The 20,940-nt window shown below is 40.6% G+C and overlaps 1 pseudogene; it reads right to left on the bottom strand.

Annotated features, from left to right (window-relative positions):
* The window catches only part of LOC135516974 (phenylalanine--tRNA ligase, mitochondrial-like), a 131,172-nt pseudogene that overhangs the window by 72,597 nt on the left and 37,635 nt on the right, over positions 1-20,940 (bottom strand).

The following is a 20,940-nucleotide window of genomic DNA, read 5'->3' on the forward strand; positions in this document are numbered from 1 at the left end:
AACCAGACAGGCCTGTGTGTTTGATTCATACCCGATTGAGGTTGCACAACATTAGGGCTTTGGGGATCCCTGGTCTCTCCTCAGACCCCTCACACTGGGGAAATACGAGGCTAATTTGACACGCTCGCGTAATCCCAAATCAAACTCTAGCCCCTCTTCACTAGGCACTTCGGTCGAAGGCACTTCTGTAGATCTGAAGAGATTGGATAGGGGTAAGCAATATGGAAAAATTCCATCAAGCCTATCTGAGGGCAAAGTGAAGCAAGTAGCATATTGCTTATACTTATCCCTTCAGATCAGGAGTGCCTAGGGGTTGATTTGGGATTTAGAATAAACCTAAAGACATAAATGGATCCCCTTGTCTTTGGTAGTACTGTACAATAATGGTATTTTAGCAAAGGCTTTCATCTGAAGCAACTTCCAGCAAATGCATATACTGAAACCACCAACTATGCTGCATCAAATACCACAGTCCAACCGAGCCATAAGAAATATGGGTCTAAAAAACACCTCCCCTGGCTGTAAAGAGGAGGAATAATCCCAAGTGTCAACCAGTCCAGAGCGGTGTTGGTCTCTGGGGCCAGGAGGGTGGACCAGGCCTCTGCCACCGGTCTTGAAGTGTATTCAGAGGGCAGTGGAAAACACAGAGGGAGTGAAAGGAAACTCTGCTGACCTCCCCGGTCACACCTCATTACCATTCCAGCGTTTAGAGAGAGGATTGGGGGAGGGGGTGGAGGCAGGAAGAGAAGCCGTGACCAAGCGCAGCGAGAGTGCACAGGCCCTGGGTAGCAGCAGAGGTGACAAGTCAGTCCATCCAAACCCGGTTCGCGGTACAAGTTGGAGAGCACGAGCTATAAATAATGCCAACAAGGTCATTAGGCATTATGGAGGGCGGGATGTTTCTCTTCTCCTAACCCTTCCCCTTCCTGCTCCTTCCTCCTTTACCGCTGTGGGCCCGGAGTGAGTGATGGAGGGAGGCTGAGGGGGAGATGGGCTGAAAAATGAGCGGGAGACGGAGTGATCGCTCACCGACTGCTTGTTTCCCACTCCAGGGCCACAGTCCGGCCCTGCCATATTGTGGGTGGTAGAGTGTCTTACATAGTGTGGGCATGATCCGGCCCTGCCATATTGTGAGTTATAAAATGTCTTGCATAATGTGGGTGTTTCATAGAAGGCCTGCAGAATACCGATATTGAAAGGTGGTGGCTTTTTGACAACAGAAACCTTCCTTGACTAATTAAAATTACTTGTGAAAAGTGGACGTCTGCCATAATAAAAATTCCACATGATACACTGTGCAGTGCAGCGTCTGCCATATTCAAGAAGTGCCGCATGGATAACCTCGGTCAGGTAGGTGTCGACAAAGGTCAATGTGAATGTCTCATCATGTACCAACTTCAATCAAATCCAATTAAATTATGTGTAATTATGTTCAAAGTAAGCATGTTCAAAAAGTCCCCCTCCCCCCCCAAAAGAAATCTATCAATACTGGGTAGTTAAAAAGCAATTAAAAGCGATATTAGTTTCTGGCCAAATCCTTCAACAATGACGGCTACCATCGAGTCATCTCAGCAAACAGGTGACGTCCTAAGGACAATAGGCAATGTTATGTCCCTTTAAGGGTTTCGGCGAGATATTATCCCACTGACGTTCTCGGGACCGTAAGCGGACGTTCAGTACAGGTCCTGGTCTGGTCGCAGTATATCATTATAATAAGGTATTTTGATGTTCATTAGGAAATGTTACGAAATGGTTCCTGTTTAGTTCGGATAGGATGTTATCCATGTGACATTCAATGACCTAAAAGGGACATTTCATGATGGTCTAGACCAGTGGTTCTCAACTGGTCTTGAACCAGGCTGTTTCAGTCGCGATCCAATATTTGTGTCGCAATTTAGTTTTTGTCAGGACCTTTTTAGGACATTCTCAGGACTTTTTACTAGTCCTTAGAACCTTGGGTCTATCACACAACGTCCTATCACGCTCTTGGGGACCTTTGTCTAGTTCCCTGTAAGTTACCAGGAAGTCATTGAGGACCAGGTCAGGACCTTTTTAGGAATTTGATTTTACTAGTCCTTGGGACGTTGCGTAACAAGGGAATGTTCTCTGGGGGACCTTTTGTCTAGGTTCCCTGTAACTTACCAGAAGGTAATTGAGGACCATGTTACGATATTTGTAAGATCTTCTCAAGACATTTATTTTACCAGTAGTCAGGATGTTATGCGATGGTCCCAGGTGTCCCAAACCATTATAAGTAAATGAATTAAATGGTATGGGGGTTTTAAGGTAAGTGGTACGCTGTTCAGCTAAAACTGTGTAAAACATCTTTCATCGATGATGATTACATTTGACATGATAATTTAGTAGTATTGACTTTTCAATATGACTCCACCTCAGATTAGAACTCACAACTAGGGCTGTTACTGTGACCGTATTACCGCCAGTCACGACTCATGATGGCAGTCAAATTCCACGTGACTGTTTAGTCACGGTAACGAGGCTTCTCCATATGCTCTGATGCTGCTGATGTAGTAGCCTACTAAACTTGCTAACTGCCTGGTACCCGTAATTGTCCCTCTAATTACTCTGACATCAATGCAAATGTAATCGAAAATCTAATCAAACACTTAATGAGAGCCCATGTGCTGATGTTGCACAACATTTCTATAGGCTATGCAATTGTGTGAGAAAACATAGTGATGGCCTCTATTAAAAAGAGGAGGTTCCCATCAGCTTTCTATAGGCTAGGCCGACTATATTAATTTCTCAACTTTCCTAATGTTAAGCATATTGCTTCTTTTTAAAACAGGAGTATAGCCTACCTGGCTGGCATGAAAATGAACCACGGACATGTGTCCTCCATTCGCGATTTAAGTGCATAGATGAAGCGGCCCCTGTTTCATGATAATGGTCCATTCTAAATCAAAACAAATTTCACACATACAGTTGAAGTCGGAAGTTTACATACCCCTTAGTTAAATACATTTAAACTCAGTTTTTCACAATTCTTGATATTTATTTCCCTGCCTTAGGTCAGTTAGGATCATCACTTTATTTTAAGAATGGGAAATGTCAGAATAATAGTAGAGAGCATGAATAATTTCAGCTTTCATTTCTTTCATCACATTCCCAGTGGGTCAGAAGTTTACTAACACTCAATTAGTATTTGGTAAAATTGCCTTTAAATTGTTTAACTTGGGTCAAATGTTTCGGGTAGACTTCTACAAGCTTCCCACAATAAATTGGATGAACTCAGTTACACAGAGCTGGTGTAACTGAGTCAGGTTTGTAGGCCTCCTTGCTCGCACATGCTTTTTCAGTTCTGCCCACAGATTTTCTATAGGATTGAGGTCAGGGTTTTGTGATGGCCACTCCAATACCTTGACTTTGTTCTCCTTAAACCATTTTGCCACAACTTTGGAAGTATGCTTGGGGCCATTGTCCATTTGGAAGACCCATTTACGACCAAGCTTTAACTTCCTGACTGGTGTCTTGAGATGTTGCTTCAATATATCCACATCATTTTCCGTCCTCATGATGCCATCTATTTTGTGAATTGCACCAGTCCTTCCTGCAGCAAAGCACCCCCACAACATGATGCTGCCACCCCATGCTTCACGGTTGGGATGGTGTTCTTCGGTTTGCAAGCCTCCCCCTTTTTCCACCAAACATAACGATGGTCATTATGGCCAAACATTTCAATATTTGTTTCATCAGACCAGAGGACATTTCTCAAAAAAGTACAATCTTTGGCCTCCCGGGTAGCGCAGTGGTCTAAGGCACTGCAATGCAGTGTTAGCTGTGCCACCAGAGACTCCAGACTCTGTTGCAGTCGTCCACGACCAGGATGTCCATGGGGGTGACGCACAATTGGCCTAGTGTCGTCTGGGTAAGGGAGGGTTTGGCCGGTAGGGATATCCTTGTCTCGGGCCGGGCGCAGTGCATGCTGACCAGGTCGCTAGGTGTACGATGTTTCCCGTACGGGAGTTGTAATGATGAGACTAGACAGTAACTACTAACAATTGGATACCACGTAAAAGGGGGTAAGAAAAAAAAGTACGATCTATGTCCCCATGTGCAGTTGCAACCCGTAGTCTGGCTTTTTTAAAGAGCAATGGTTTCTTCCTCGCTGAGCGGCCTTTCAGGTTATGTTGATATAGGACACGTTTTACTGTGGATATGGATACTTTTGTACCTGTTTCCTCCAGCATCTTCACGAGGTCCTTTGCTGTTGTTCTGGGATTGATTTTCACTTTTCACACCAAAGTGCGTTCATCTCTAGGAGACAGAACGCGTCTCCTTCCTGAGTGGTATGAGAGCTGCGTGGTCCCATGGTGTTTATACTTGTGTACTATTGTTTGTACAGATGAACATGGTACCTTCAGGTATTTGGAAATTGCTCCCAAGGATGAACCAGACTTGTGGGGGTCTGAAATTTTCTTTCTGAGGTCTTGGCTGATTTCTTTAGATTTTCCCATGATATCAAGCAAAGAGGCACTGAGTTTGAAGGTAGGCCTCGAAATACATCCACAGGTATACCTCCAATTGACTCAAATGATGTCAATCGTCTATCAGAAGATTCTAATGCCATGACATCATTTTCTGGAATTTTCCAAGCTGTTTAAAGGCACAGTCAATTTAGTGTATGTAAACTTCTGACCCACTGGAATTGTGATACAGTGAATTATAAGTGAAATTATGTCTGTAAACAATTGTTGGAAAAATTACTTGTCATACTCAAGGTCCTAACCGACTTGCCAAAACTATAGTTTGTTAACAAGAAATTTGTGGAGTGGTTGAAAAACGAGTTTTAATGACTCCAACCTAAGTGTATGTAAACTTCCGACTTCAACTGTATTATTTAGTACATGTAAAGACAAGATTAAATATAAAATAGTGTGATGGGTGACAATATTAGCCTATCACTTGTGAATGATATGCTGGCAGCTTCATTAAATAGTACCCGCAAAACACCAGTCTCAACGTTAACAGTGAAGAAGCGACTCCGGGATGCTAGCCTTCTTGGCACAGCTCCTCTGTCCAGTGGCGGTGTTCTTTAGCCCATCTTAATATGTATATATATTTTTTGGCCAGTCTGAGATATGGCTTTTTCTTTGCAACTCTGGCTAGAAGGCCAGCATCCCGGAGTCGCCTCTTCACTGTTGACATTGAGACTGGTGTTTTGCGGGTACTATTTAATGAAGCTGCCAGTTGAGGACTTGTGAGGCATCTGTTTCTCAAACTAAACACTCTAAAGCTCAGGGATGGGGCTGGAGAAATGTAACAACTCTTAAATGTATAGATAGAGCTATGGCCTGAGGTCAAAATTAACATTTAACCTAATATTGAGGCAATACTGTTTGTTAACAAAGACATTGTTTACACACAATGGATTAAAACAACTTTTTGGGAGGTTATGATGGGGTAAAACAGTTGAGCTAAGCTCATGAGGCATTTATAGTTATTCACACAACCGAGGGAAAAAAACAGCTCACGAAAACACATTACAGTAAACATGGGCGGGACGAGGAATACCAATGGTCCCAGACGGCACAGAGGGCATTAGTAAAACGAGAAACTCTCCTCCAGGAAAGAGAAAAGAAGAGGGCGATGGAAAAGTTAATGTGCTTTCAAACAAGAGCTATGAAGGCTATAGGCGGTCAGGAGGGAAAATGTAAAACGTGTGTGTACACATTTGATGAGTGGGTGGGGGTCAGGGTCAGGGAGACAAAGGCAGAAGCAGAGACGGAGGGTGTAAGGCAGCAGGAACTAAACAGAGACTGTCAAAAGGTAGAGGAGGAGAGAATATTAAATATCTATCTATAGTGTCTGAAGTGGAGCATAATGTAGCCTGCCTGAGCAAGAACCTCCATTGAATGAAAACTAACGAGCCATACACTACCTTCGGGTATGAAGTATGAAACCGTGTGCTCCTCTGTGATTCGACATGCGTATTACCTAGTGTCAATTCGAGAGAGATTTTGGCCAATCATTCTTCATCCATGCTTTCCTTCATTCATTAAACCTCTTGATACTCCCCATCCCGGATCCGGGATCATGAATAAAGCCTCAGGCTCATTAGCATAACGCAACGTTAACGATTTCTGAAAATCGCAAATAAAATGAAAATAATGCGCCTGCTCTCAAGCTTAGCCTTTTCTTAACAACACTGTCATCTCAGATTTTCAAAATATGCTTTTGAACCATAGCAAATCACTAATTTGTGTAAGAGTATGCTAAGCTAGCTTAGCATTTTGAGTAGTATTTAGCACGCAACATTTTCACAAAAACCAGATAACCAAATAAATAAAATCATTTACCTTTGAAGAGCTTTGGATGATTTCAATGAGGAGACTCAGTTACATAGCAAATGTTCAGTTTTTCCTGAAAGAATCTTTGTGTAGGAGAAATCGCTCCGTTTTGTACATCACATTTGGCTACCGAAACGAACCGAAAATTCAGTCACCAAAACGTCAAACTTTTTCCAAATTAACTCCATAATATCGACCGAAACATGAAAAACGTTGCTTAGAATCAATCCTCAAGGTGTTTTTTCACATATCTCTTCATTGATATGCAGTTCGTGGAAGCCTGCTTTCCCCTCAGAATCGCATGGAAAAATACCAGCAGCTGAAAAAGACGCACCAATTTCGACGGAGGACACCGGGCGGACACGTGGAAAATGTAGTCTCTTATGGTCAATCTTCCAATGATATGCCTACAAATACGTCACAATGCTGCAGACACCTTGGGGAAACGACAGAAAGGGCAGGCTCATTCCTCTCGCATTCACAGCCATATAAGGAGACAATGGAAAACGGAGCCTCAAAAATCCTGCTGGTTTCCTGGTTGCCGTTTCATCTTGGTTTTGCCTGTAGCTCCCGTTCTAGGGCACCCACAGACAATATCTTTGCAGTTCTGGAAAATTCAGAGTGTTTTCTTTCCAAAGCTATCAATTATATGCATAGTCGAGCATCTTTTTGTGACAAAATATCTTGTTTAAAACGGGAACGTTTTTCATCCAAAAATGAAATTGCGCCCCTAGAGTTTCAAGAGGTTAATTCTTATATTCAGTTTCGGGGTTCTAATTGTATAGTTTGATTCTTATTGTTTATGATCCAGGAGCTAGAATGTAAAGAAATTCCAGAACACTATGCTTGAAAAGTATCGCTTATTTATTTTACCTCTGCAGTGCCTTCAGAAAGTATTCACACTCCCTGACTGTTTTCACATTTTGATGTCTTACAAAGTGGGATTAAAATGGATTTAATTGTCATTTTTTTTGTCAACGATCTACACAAAATACTCAATGTAATGTCAAAGTGGAAGAAAAATGTGACCCTTTTTATTTTTTATGGAAAATATATATATTTTTTTAAAATCTTGATTAGATAAGCATTCAACCCTCTGAGTCAATACATGTTAGAATCACCATTGGCAGTGATTACAGCTGTGAGTCTTTGTGGATAAGTCTCTAAAAGTTTTACACACCTGGATTGTGCAACATTTGCCCATTATTCTTTCAGAAATTATTCAAATTGTCAAAATTATTAGATTTTTTAGGGGGTAGATCAGCTTCATTACTGCAGATAGATTGGGGCTTCTACCAATGTAATTGTCTTCATCATTTCCAATCCCCCATATATTTTGGGGGTAAATATAGAAAATACATATATCTTTAATACATTTTTCCCTAACCCTACCATCCCTCCCCAAATTGGAGTAAACTAATGGACAACAACACTTAGGCTTCTTCTTCCTGCTTATACATACTAAATACATTTTACAGACACAGTATATTTTACTATAGTTACCTTTTGTTTGTTTTTAGTCCCATCCTTCCACTCAACCCCTCCCATAGCTCCATTCCCTTTCTTTTTAATCCTGAAAAACTCACATCTTTTACAAGCATACCCATAATATGATGCTTGAAAATGTGGAGAGTGGTACTCAGTAATTGTCAAGCCCTGACCTTAGAGATCCTTTATATGTTTCTATTTTGGTTTGGTCAGGGCGTGATTTGGGGTGGGCATTCTATGTTTTCTATTTCTGTGTGTTTGGCGGGGTGTGGTTCTCATTCAGAGGCAGCTGTCTATCGTTGTCTCTGATTGAGAACCATACTTAGGTAGCCTTTTCCTGTGTTTTGTGGATAGTTATTTTCTGTTTTGTTTGTGCCGCTTTGTTATTCTTTGTTCTTGTGTTCAGTTTCATTGAAAATCATGAACACGCTGCACCCTGGTCCTCTTCTTCAAACAGCCGTTATAGTAATGTGTTAAATTGGATTATCATAAAACTTTGTAATCAGGATAAAAAGGGAATTGTTAAACTTCAAAGGTTTCCAGTAATATACCCTATCATGTGCAAACCTAGATATAATGTTTGTGGTTGTATACAAGTATAAGCAAAGTTTGAAATTATTTAGTCAAATATTATATCTGATTGGGCATCTCGCAATCAATTTGCAGTCTACAAATGATTTGCAATTATGTTCCTGACCCCTGACTGTCTGCTCAAGAAAAAACAAATCAGCCTGTGACTGAATCTAGATGATGATTCCTGCTTTAGTACCTTGTCGCAAACAGAATGCATGTTTTATGTGGGACAGCGATGATGTAGTCATTACAAAATCATGTTAAACACTATTATTGCACACAGTGTGACTTGTTAAGCACATTTTTAATCCTGAACTTATTTAGACTTAACAAAGGGGCTGAATACTTTTTTACCCAAAGAATTTAAATTTTTAAAGAATTTGTTACATAAAAAAAAACATAATTCCACTTTGACATTGTGGGGTATTGTGTGTTGATCAGTAACAAAACATCTCAATTAATACATTTTGAATTTAGACTGTAAAACAACAAAATGTGGAAAAAGTCAAAGGTTGTGAATACTTTCTGAATGAACTGTATGAGTTTATTGGTAGTTCATGCATCTTTGTTTATGGAATGTGTAGTCTGAAAAAGCCACGTTTGGTGATTTACTGCCATTTGCAGTGCTGGAATGTTTGCTCAGGAGTATAATTCATTGGCTGATCCCTCCTGCTGACCTGGATGAAATTCTGTGACCCCTCTGAAGTATCACCCAATTGACTACTTTAAAATGGGCTTTGTGACAAGTGCTACTTCTATCCAGATCTATGGTCGAAACCTCAAAGGCCAAAAATGGCGGAGTAATAGTGTTTCAAAAAGACAAATATAATCTAGGGATTTACCTGGAAGGTGACTGGATTGTTGATGTTGGGCAGGCAGAACTGCTTGATGAAGCGATTATCCTGGCTCCAGAAGAAGCGGATGTTGGGAATCCCGTACAGCACCATGGCCAGGCGCTCCAGGCCCAGTCCAAATGCATAGCCCATCTTCTTAGTTGCTTCAGCTGGAAAAGGATACAATAAGAAATTAGACCAGTTGTTCCCAGACCTGTTTGGAGTGGTTACCCACCTAAAGCTGATTGGGATTTACAAGTTACCGAACATTTTTGCGACACCGACACATTGAGTATCACAATTTTAGGTGTTTTGAGAACTGATAGTCTAGAGCAGGTATTCCCAAACTGGGGTACACGTAATGCTGTCGGGAGTACGCAAAAAAAAATGTGATTCACATAAAAAATGTATTAAAAAAACATTAAAACATATTTTTTATTCTTAGCATTTTCAAACAGTCCATTTATATTTTCCAACGGGGCTATACATTTGGGTGAGGTTTTTCTCTTGCCTGAGTAGCCTTGTTTCATTGCCAAAAATAAAATGAAACCATCTAGTGTTCAGCGAAATAGCAACACAAGGTCAAATACAGGTAGCCCAGTCAAATCATTAACATCCAATCACCTTAACCGTTACTCTCTTGTGGGAATTCCACTAATGGTCCGTATGTAGCCAAACGTAGCTGCTGCTCATTCCGTTTGCTCGGAAATGGATGAATGGTTAAAATAAGTAAGGCCGCGTCCATAGACACATACCAGCTCTACTGATAGTATTGCTACTACCAGCAGTACTACACCTGTCGACGACACAAATTGTTCTGCTTCCATGAGCACATCAAATGCAGGCATCAATAATTCTGCATTTGTTGTTAGCCCAGCTAGCATGGACACTGACAGTTGTGAATCTGATGCAGCCAAAGAGCTACTGCCCCCTTACCCGGGAAAGCACCAAACAACAGACAGGGATGTTGGACCATCTGAGAGGCGCAAATATGATGAGAACTACATTGATATGAGATTCACTTATATTGGGAGTAGTGCCTTTCCTCAGCCACTGTGTGTTATATGTGCAAAAGTACTATCTCACAACTCAATGAAACTGTCGTGTCTTTGGCATCATTAAAGTTAATACTGTTATTTTATTAAATCAATTCTCTGTAATTATTATTATGTGATTAAACTAATCATATAAAAGTAATTAACTCGGAAGTCGGGGCACCAAAGAAAATCCTCAGATTACAAAGTTATATAATTTTCCTAATAACATTTCAGATATTTTAATATCTGATCAATTAGTCTTCTAATTAATGAATTATTCTTTACCTCACATTAGTTGAATTCCAAACATCGTAAATTGTTGGTTATCTGCACGAACCCAGCCTTCACTATGAATCATCCATACATCAATTGAGGCGAGGGGTTCCCCCCAGGGAACTCCACCCCCCCTCCCCTGTTCAGCTGAAAAGGTGGCGCAGGGAATGCAAAAATATTCTTTCGAAATATTTAACCTCCACACATTAACAAGTCCAATGCCTCAACTGAAAGATAAACACCTTGTTCATCTACGCAGCATGTCAGATTTTTAAAATGTTTTACGGCGAAAACACAACATATATTTACATTAGACCACCACCAAACCAAAGAAAACACGTAGCCATTTTTTGCAGCAAAAGATAAAATGACAAAAGCAGGATAAAAAAAAATCAATCACTAACCTCTTGAAAATCTTCATCAGATGACAGTCATATGACATATTACACAGTACATTTATGTTTTGTTCGATAATATGCATTTTATATCCATAAATCTTGGTTTACATTGACGCCATGTTCAGAAAATCCTCCAAAATATCTGGAGGAATTATAGAAAGCTACGCCAGATAACAGAAATACTCATCATAAACTTTGACTAAAGATACCGGTTCTACATATAACTAAAGATACACTGGTTCTTAATGCAACCGCTGTGTCACATTTCTTTTTAACGTTGCGGAAAAAGCCTAACATTGCAATAATCTGAGACGGCGCTCAGACGTAACAATATTTCTCCACCATATTGGAGTCAACAGAAATACAAAATTACAACATAAATATTCCCTTACCTTTGATGATCTTTCATCAGAATGTAGTGCAAGGAGTCCTAGTACAACAATACATTGTTTTGTTCCATAATGCTCAATTCTAGTGTCCAAGTAGCAGCATTTGCTATCACTTTCAGCTCACATGCCCAAAAAATGACTTCTGGTCCAGGATAACTTTACATGAAAACTTCCAAAAGACATATTACAGGTCGAAGAAACTGGTCAAACTAAATGCAGAATCAATCTTCAGGATGTTATAATCATATATATCCAATAACATTCCAACCGGATCCTTCGTTTTCATCTGGGGCTGATTGGAACAGCCGTAGCACTCAAAGAGAGATGCGTCACAACAAAATTGCATTCTCTTGCGACACCGACTACTTTCCTTCCCATTAGGTCAAAGTTCACAGCAAATGCTCCATTACACTTTCTACTGAATGAGGACATCTAGTGGAAGACGTAGGAAGTGTTTCCAGATCCATAACTTGTTGGGAAGGGAGGGGGCGATGACGTCAAAGTTCAGGTCTTTCAGGATTTCAAAACTTGTTTGGAAGATTGCCTGCCCTGTGAGTTCTGTTATACTCACAGACATAATTCAAACGGTTTTAGAAACTTCAGAGTGTTTTCTATCCAATATCAATAATACTATGCATATATTAGCAATTTAGGACAGATTTTGATGCAGTTCACTATGGGCACGCAATTCATCCAAAGTGGAAATACTGCCCCCTATCTCTAAAAGGTTTAATCATTGATTTACTAACCAACTAAATAATCACAGAAATACATAACAAACAAACAAACAGTAGGTATGGTTACAAGGAAATGATAGGGGATGTGCCCTAGTGGGCTAAACCGGTATGGTGGCTTGATAGACAAAGGGACTGAGAAGGGCGCAAAAGACAAAAGACGCATGGTCTGAAGTGGGCTTCTCTAGGTGGGTTTTTTATTCAGAACAGCAGAAAAGGCTATCCCATATGCCAGATCAATGTCTGTGCTCATGGGATGGGCCAATGACTTAGTTAAACTCCAAAGGGAATTGGATTCTCTTTCATTAACCTCTCTGGCCCACCCGGGACGCAACCGCACCCCCTTCCAACAATAAATGCAAATGCACTACGCCAAATGCTTATGGCATTCGTTAAAACTCAAACGTTCATTAAAATTCACATACAGGGTACTCAATTCAAGCTACACTCGTTGTGAATCTAGCCAATGAGTCAGATTTGTAAAATGCTTTTCGGCGAAAGCATGAGTAGCTATTATCTGATAGCAGGCAACACGCCAAAATACCAGAAGGGGACGTAAACAAAGGAATTTGCGTAGCCGGCGCTACACAAAACGCAGAAATAAAATATAAAACATTCTTTACCTTTGACGAGATTCTTTGTTGGCACTCCTATATGTCCCATAAACATCACAATTGGGTCTTTTTTTCGATGAAATCGGTCCTTGTGTACCCAAAATGTAAATTTATGAACACCGTCAGATCCAGTAAAAACACATTTTTTAAACGCGACGTTATTTGTTAAAATTTTAAAAAGTTGCCTATAAACTTTGACAAAACACTTCAAACTACTTCTGTAATCCAACTTTAGGTATTACTAAACGTTAATAAATGATCAAATTGATCACGGAGCGATCTGTATTCAATAAGCACGAGTTTGGGTAACGTAACTAACTTTTCCGGTTCCATTGTTTACATCTGTGGACTTGACAACCGGATGTGGCTATTACTCAGATGACCAAGGATTTAGTTGAATCGAAATCACAACACCGGCGACATCGTGTGGAAGCTGTAGGAACTGTAATCTCACTCTTAATTATTTTTCCTTCCAATAGACAATACATGGGCTGGCGGATTGATTTTTTCTTCGTCGATTTAGTGACCAGGTTTTCTGGCGATTATGACCACGGAACTTGTTCTGTTATAGTCACAGACACCATTGAACCAGTTCTAGAAACTTCAGAGTGTTTTCTATGCACACATACTAATCAAATGCATATACTATATTCCTGGCATGAGTAGCATGACGTTGAAATGTTGCGCGATTTTTAACAGAATGTTGAAAAAAGTAGCCCGATCTCTAAGAGGTTTTAAACAGTTTAAAATCACATTACATCATTTCACAAATAGTTTCACCATTACTCATTCATTTTATACAATAATTAGATGCAAATCTCATAACGGAGACTCTTGTATAAACAGAGTTATGGTAACGTGGCTGTAATGTCTCTCAATGAGGTCACAAACATTAAACAAAATGGACCGGTCGTAGCTGGATTCTCCACCGACCGTTTACGCATTCTCCAAAACATGGACATTGTTCAGTTCTCAAGTTCTGTGATGTAGAAGAAGTTCTTTTGTTCTACTGTAGACCCTCTCTCTTTACTGCATGAGGGAGAGAGTCTCCTCCAGGAATTTACGACCTGAGATAACAGAACCTGGGTGTAAGAGGGAGAGCGGGGGAAGGCACTCACTATACCCAAAGAGGGCCACATCATGACAAAACCTTCACTCTAGCGCAGACACTTAGAAATAAAACATGCTAATTTTGAGCTAGACTTAAGATGACCTTTGAGCAGTAAGACATGTATAAAAGCAACAGATACTATTAATAAGAAGGGGCTAGAAGCGTCTTATATGGTGAGCTACCAAGTGGCTAGGACAGGCAAGCCCCATACTATTGTGAAGGACTTAATTGTTCCTGCTGCCACGGATATGGCTGGGACAATGCTGGGGGAAAATGCCCAAAAAACTATAGACAAATTCTTCATCAAACAACACTGTTTCACAAGCATCAGTGACATGGCAGGAAATGTTTTGAAAACAACTACTGCTAAGCATAAAAGCCAGTGAATTCTATGCAATTACAGCTGGATGAGTCAACAGACGTGGCAGGCCTGGCATAGCTCCTGGTATATGTCCATTACGTTTATGGGGGGTCAATTAAGGAAGACATCATCTTCTGCAAACCACTGGAAACCAGGACAACAGGAGAGGCTATTTTAAAGTACTGGACAGCTTTGTGACATCAAATGAACTTTGATGGTCAAGATGTGTTGGCATCTGTACTGATGGCGCAAAAGCCATGACAGGGAGACATAGTGGAGTGGTAACGATTGTGCAAGCAGTTGCTCCCGACGCTACTTGGGTACACTGCGGCATCCACTGAGAGGCTCTTGCTGCCAAGGGAATGTCTGACAGCTTGAAAGACATTTTGTTATGAATTTTATGAATAATGACTAAACAATGTATACATTTAACTATAACTATAACTAATTGAAATCTACCCTGTTTTACTATATCTGATTAATAATGTTAGTTCATAAGAAAGAGGTTATGTAGCATGGACAAGGGATAATTAGAAATGATAACCATTGTGGAAGAAGGAATGTATGTGTGTACCGAAAGTAAGCAAAGAGGATCCTTAACCTATGTTTGAACCGACCCAGCTATAACTCTGTGGAGATAAAATAAGACAGCGAGAGCCCCTCCAGGTTTTCCGTATCTGGGGGGGACTGGAACTGTCAGCTAAGTGGTAATAAACTGTGGTGAGACTTCAGGAGATAATCCAGATATAGTGTGTAATGTATGTGCGTTAGTGGGTTGGAATGGACTTTTGAAGCAGCTATGTCCTTGTCGGAGAAGAGGAGGGACATTTAAGACGCTATGACATTATGTGTGATATATAAACTGATGTACATGGTATTTTAAGTAGAGCTCTTGGGAACAAACACTATTGATTCATTTTGAAACTGATCTTTGCCTGTTTCATGCAAATAAGAACCTTACAAATTCTTAGAAACGGACTAAGTGTTTTGCTTTATTATAATTGAATTGGTTAATGAACATACAGGAATTAAATTCCTCTAACAGTTCTGGACACTACAGTAAAAATGTTTAACTTTGTTAAAGCAAGGCCCCTAAACTCTTGTGTATTTTCTGCACTATGCAATGATATGGGCAGCGACCATGTAACGCTTACAGAAGTGGGCTGGTTATCAAGTGAAAAAGTATTGACATGTTTTTTTGAATTTAGAGACGATTTAAAGTTTTCTTTACAGACCATAATTTTTACTTGTCTGACCACTTGCATGATGTTTCTCACACAACTGGCCTATTTGGGTGATGTTTTTTCTCGCCTGAATGATCTGAATCTAGGATTACAGGGACTCGCCGCAACTATATTCAATGTACAGGACAAAATTGAGGCTATAATTAAGAAGTTGGAGCTCTTCTCTGTCTGCATTAACAAGGACAACATTAGATTTTTTTGTGTGCAAATGAACTCAAGCTTACGGACAATGTAAAATATGATATAGCGAAGCACCTGAGTGAGTTGGGTGCACAATTACACAGGTACTTTCCTGAAATGAATTACACAAATAACTGGATTCGTTATTCCTTTCACGTCCTGCCTCCAGTCCACTTACCGATATCTGAACAAAAGAGCCTCATCGAAATTGCAACAAACGGTTCTGTGAAAATTGAATTTAATTAGAAGCCAGATTTCTGAATTGGGCTGCGCTCAGAGTATCCCGCCTTGGCAAATCGCGCTGTTAAGACACTGATGCCCTTTGCAACCACGTACCTATGTGAGAGTGGATTCTCGGCGCTCACTACCATGAAAACTAAATACAGGCACAGACTGTGTGTGGAAAATTATTTAAGACTGAGACTCTCTTCAATACAACCCGACATTGCAGACTTATGTGCATCCTTTCAAGCACACCCTTCTCATTAACCTTTGGTGAGTTATTCACAATTTTCAATTAACAAATAAGGTTTTATATGTAAGGTGGTTAAGTAAAGAGCAAAATGATTGATCCTTATTATATTATTATTTGTGACCTTGTCCTATAAGAGCTCTTTGTTACTTCCCATGAGCTGGGTTGTGACAAACTCACACTCATTCCTATGTTTAATAAATGTATCATGTAGTGTGTGTGTGTGGCAGGCTTACAATGATGGCAAAAAACAACATTTGAGAGTGCGCTGACCCTGGTCTTAGAGGGGGTACGCAGCTGGAGGTTGAATGTTTGAAGGGGTACGGTACTATAAAAAGTGTGTGAACCACTGATCTAGCGAATATGAGTTTTTAAGTCCTTGGGCCTCTTCCCTCTACACATTTTTATTGAAGATCAAAGATAGCACACCCAATTCAACTATTCAAGTGCTTACTCCCCATCCCGGATCCGGGATCGTGAATAAAGCCTCAGGCTCATTAGCATGACGCAACGTTAACGATTTCTGAAAATCGCAAATAAAATGAAAATAATGCGCCTGCTCTCAAGCTTAGCCTTTTCTTAACAACACTGTCATCTCAGATTTTCAAAATATGCTTTTGAACCATAGCAAATCACTAATTTGTGTAAGAGTATGCTAAGCTAGCTTAGCATTTTGAGTAGCATTTAGCACGCAACATTTTCACAAAAATCAGATAACCAAATAAATAAAATCATTTACCTTTGAAGAGCTTCGGATGTTTTCAATGAGGAGACTCTCAGTTACATAGCAAATGTTCAGTTTTTCCTGAAAGAATCTTTGTGTAGGAGAAATCGCTCCGTTTTGTACATCACATTTGGCTACCGAAAGGAACCGAAAATTCAGTCACCAAAACGTCAAACTTTTTCCGAATTAACTCCATAATATCGACCGAAACATGGCAAACGTTGTTTAGAATCATTCCTCAAGGTGTTTTTTCACATATCTCCTCATTGATATGCAGTTCGTGGAAGCCTGCTTTCCCCTCAGAATCGCATGGAAAAATACCAGCAGCTGAAAAAGACGCACCAATTTCGACGGAGGACACCGGGCGGACACCTGGAAAATGTAGTCTCATATGGTCAATCTTCCATTGATATGCCTACAAATACGTCACAATGCTGCAGACACCTTGGGGAAACAACAGAAAGGGCAGGCTCATTCCTCTCGCATTCACAGCCATATAAGGAGACAATGGAAAACGGAGCCTCAAAAATCCTGCTGGTTTCCTGGTTGCCGTTTCATCTTCGTTTTGCCTGTAGCTCCCGTTCTAAGGCACCCACAGACAATATCTTTGCAGTTCTGGAAAATTCAGAGTGTTTTCTTTCCAAAGAAAACAATTTTATCAATTATATGCATAGTCGAGCATCTTTTTGTGACAAAATATCTTGTTTAAAACGGGAACGTTTTTCATCCAAAAATGAAATTGCGCCCCTAGAGTTTCAAGAGGTTAACTGGACTTGAAAAGCCCTGGTCTAGGGGACGAACTGGACAAGCAACGAGGAATTTGCAAGTGCGATTCTGGACAGCAAACTGTATCATCCAGTGCGTCACCTTAATAGTGTGTCAATAATCAATAGTAGGTCGTTTTGATGTCGATTGTTCTCTGACGATCCAGAATGTATTGTCAATGCATTTAATTGCCTTAAGATCAGTCCTGTATTGATGAACTATCTACAAGCCTAATGGCACATGCTTCTGTCCTATGCGGCTGAAGTTTGGTAAAGTTAACAAACCAGAGAGACTGATAAGCCTTTCATTTGTGAGGAGGAAACCAGCAGAAAACCGATTATTTTCAAAAATAATAAATCAGGGAAGACTAGTGTGTTTATTAATCTGATATTGTCCATGATATTTACATTACAGAAAATGGAACAGCCCTCACATACAGTGAAGTCCAAAAGTATTTAGACAGTAATTATTATTATTATCTTCCCAATTTGGTAGTTACAATCGTATCCCATCACTGCAACTCCCGTACGAATGGGAGAGGCAAGGGTCAAGAGCAATGCGTCCCCCGAAACACGACCCTGCCAAGCCACACTGCTTGCCTAACCCCAAAGCCAGCCGCACCAATGTGTCAGAGGAAACACTGTACATCTGCCGAACAAAGTCAGTGTGCATGCGCACGGCCCGCCACATGGAGTCCCTAGAGTGTGATTGTACAAGGACATCCCAGCCGGCCAAACCCTCCCCTAATCCGGACGACGCTGGGCCAATTGTGTGCCGCCTTATGGGTCTCCCGGTCACGACCGGCTGCAACCACGCCTGGGATCGAACCCAGGTCTGTAGTGACACCTCAACCACTGTGATGCACTGCCTTAGACCTCTGCGCCACTAGGGAAGCGACAGTGTCAGTGTTGTTGTTTTGGCACTGTACTCTAATTTGGGGGTATTTTCATACATATCGGGTTAACCGTTTAGAAATTACAGCCATTTTTGTACATAGTCCCCCCATTTTAAGGAACCAAAAATATTTGGACAAATTCACTTATATGTGTATTAAAGTAGCACACAACGACAACATGAAGCTTGTGATTCTACAAACTGTTTGGATGTATTTGCAGTTTGTTTTGGTTGTGTTTCAGATTATTTTGTGCCTAACAGAAATGAATGGTAAATCATGTATTGTGTCATTTTGGAGTCACCTTTATTGTAAATAAGAAAGTAATATGTTTCTGAACATTTCTACATTAATGTGGATGCTACCATGATTTTGGATAATCCTGAATGAATCGTGAATAATGATGAGTGATGGGTTCAGTAGTGCTAACATTTTTTGATTGTCAAACAGCAGCTGTACCACCTGAACTCATCCAATAGGAATGCTGATATCGTATCATCCTTCGTCTAAATATTGTGGCAACCAGTTAGTCTAAACGTCAGTGATATCGATTTTTTTTGCCCTGCAATCACATTGCTACAATCACTTAAAATAGTAGAGGGCAGCAGTTGTCTTATGATTGACAGGGGAAGATATCCCAAAAAACTTAGTCTGGAGGTGAAATTTGTCACTTGACAGGGAAGGATAGGGGTGTCATCTGTACTCTGTTTCTGATGATTCTGATGATTATTTGCTTAGCGAACTCTGTGACCCGCACAGAGATGAAGGCAGAGCAAACAGCAAAGCTCCTCGTTTCCACTCCAGTCTCGTACTTTTCCCTCGACTGCAGAGGGATTCTGCTTTATATGGTAATGAGCAAGGGGAGCATGGAGGGTCAATGCTGACTGAAAAACACATATGAATAAATCTGAACTTCATAAGGAGGAATCAATCAGCCTCCCTTCCTTCCTCATACACAAAGTGAATACATTTACGTGTAATAAGATATACACAGTCGCGGTTAAATCTCTTAGTTACTTCCGTCCGCACACATACAGTGCAGTTGAGGTCGTGTATTGCTGTAGTGCACTGTGCAGCTGTTCAAAAAGAATCATTGTGCTCTTTCACTCGCTGATCTGTGAGTGAGAGGCAGTGACGCACAAAAGATAAAAGACGGGAGTAAAAATCCTGACAGACGCTTGTGTGTGGCAGAGCTGTGCTGTGAGTCTTTTGGCGACGAGCACTAACATCGCCTCGGGTGCCAAGGACGTCAGCCAAAGGATGGCACGAAAGACGCACAGCATTCAGCTATGACCTCAGATGAAATACAGGGGGAGTGGGTCTGGAAGGGAGCGGTGTCTTACGAGGCCTGCCCAGCCCTCCCTTCACATCACACCCCAGTACCGCATAATCCTATGACGCTAGCCGCTATCTCTTAGCCAATCACAGTGGGCGAGAGGAGATGTGTTTGGGGTGACGGGAGTGTGGCGTCTGACGGTATATCCACCTTGTGGTGACATCAGTAGTTCTAATAGTGTTACAACACGCACACACATCCATTGGCAGGGTTTAGTTTCACAGAAACTTTTATCCATTCATCTCTCCCTCCTTTTTTTCTCAAAATCTCTGCCACATTCTCTATTCCCCCAATAACTACCCACCTCTCCAATATCACTTCCTCTGTTCTCTCCAATTCTTGCCCCCCCCCGTCTCCTTCTCTCCATCACTCACTCACATTCCCTTTTTACCTCCTCTCCTTTCCTTCCCTGCTGTCTGTCTCTTTCCATCAATTTTCATCTTGCTCTAGTTCCATTTCCTCTATCACTCCTTTGATCCCTCTTCATTCATCTTCACCCCGTTTCGCCTCTCGCTAAAGCCAGATTTACCCACACCTCTTCTTCCTCTAGCCTAAATCCTATTGGCGGGCCCACAACCAATGTAAGTGGGAACTATGGGTAACACTTTACATTAAGTTGCTCCAGTTTGATAACACTAATTACACTAGTCACAACATGTTAATACCATGTTGTTACATAGTATTTGGTAACTACATTATAACTGCATATTAATGGAGGGGAGTGTTTTTTGTAATTACACAAGAGGAATGATGGACTGTCCCTTATTCCACCTGTGAAATAGCAAAAACTGCTTAACACCATTTCAATGTACTTCCAAAGTAAATTACTAAAATGTAAAATGTTACCAAACAATGTATCTGGGTTACGTTGACAAGACCATGACTCCAATACAGAGACCAAGTGAAAATGTATTCACTGAATAAATAATTATCCTGTGTCATTCCATGTCATTTCAGCAAGCCATGACACCCTCCATCTCAGATTATTCTGAAATCGTTTCTGTGGCTAGAAATAGATAAAATAAGCATTCCAGAAACATTACTTGGTTGAAATATAACTTGATCTCAGAGAAATTAAGCAAATTGATTGCACCCAAATTGGCCATTTTAATATATAGGACTCAATAATATAATAATACTATTCAATAATGATATTAGTTTGGACCAAACTTTTTTCTAACAATGAGTAACATGAGAAATCCAAA

The sequence above is a fragment of the Oncorhynchus masou genome, chromosome 28 (genome assembly GCF_036934945.1).
Source record: "Oncorhynchus masou masou isolate Uvic2021 chromosome 28, UVic_Omas_1.1, whole genome shotgun sequence".
NCBI lineage: Eukaryota > Metazoa > Chordata > Actinopteri > Salmoniformes > Salmonidae > Oncorhynchus > Oncorhynchus masou.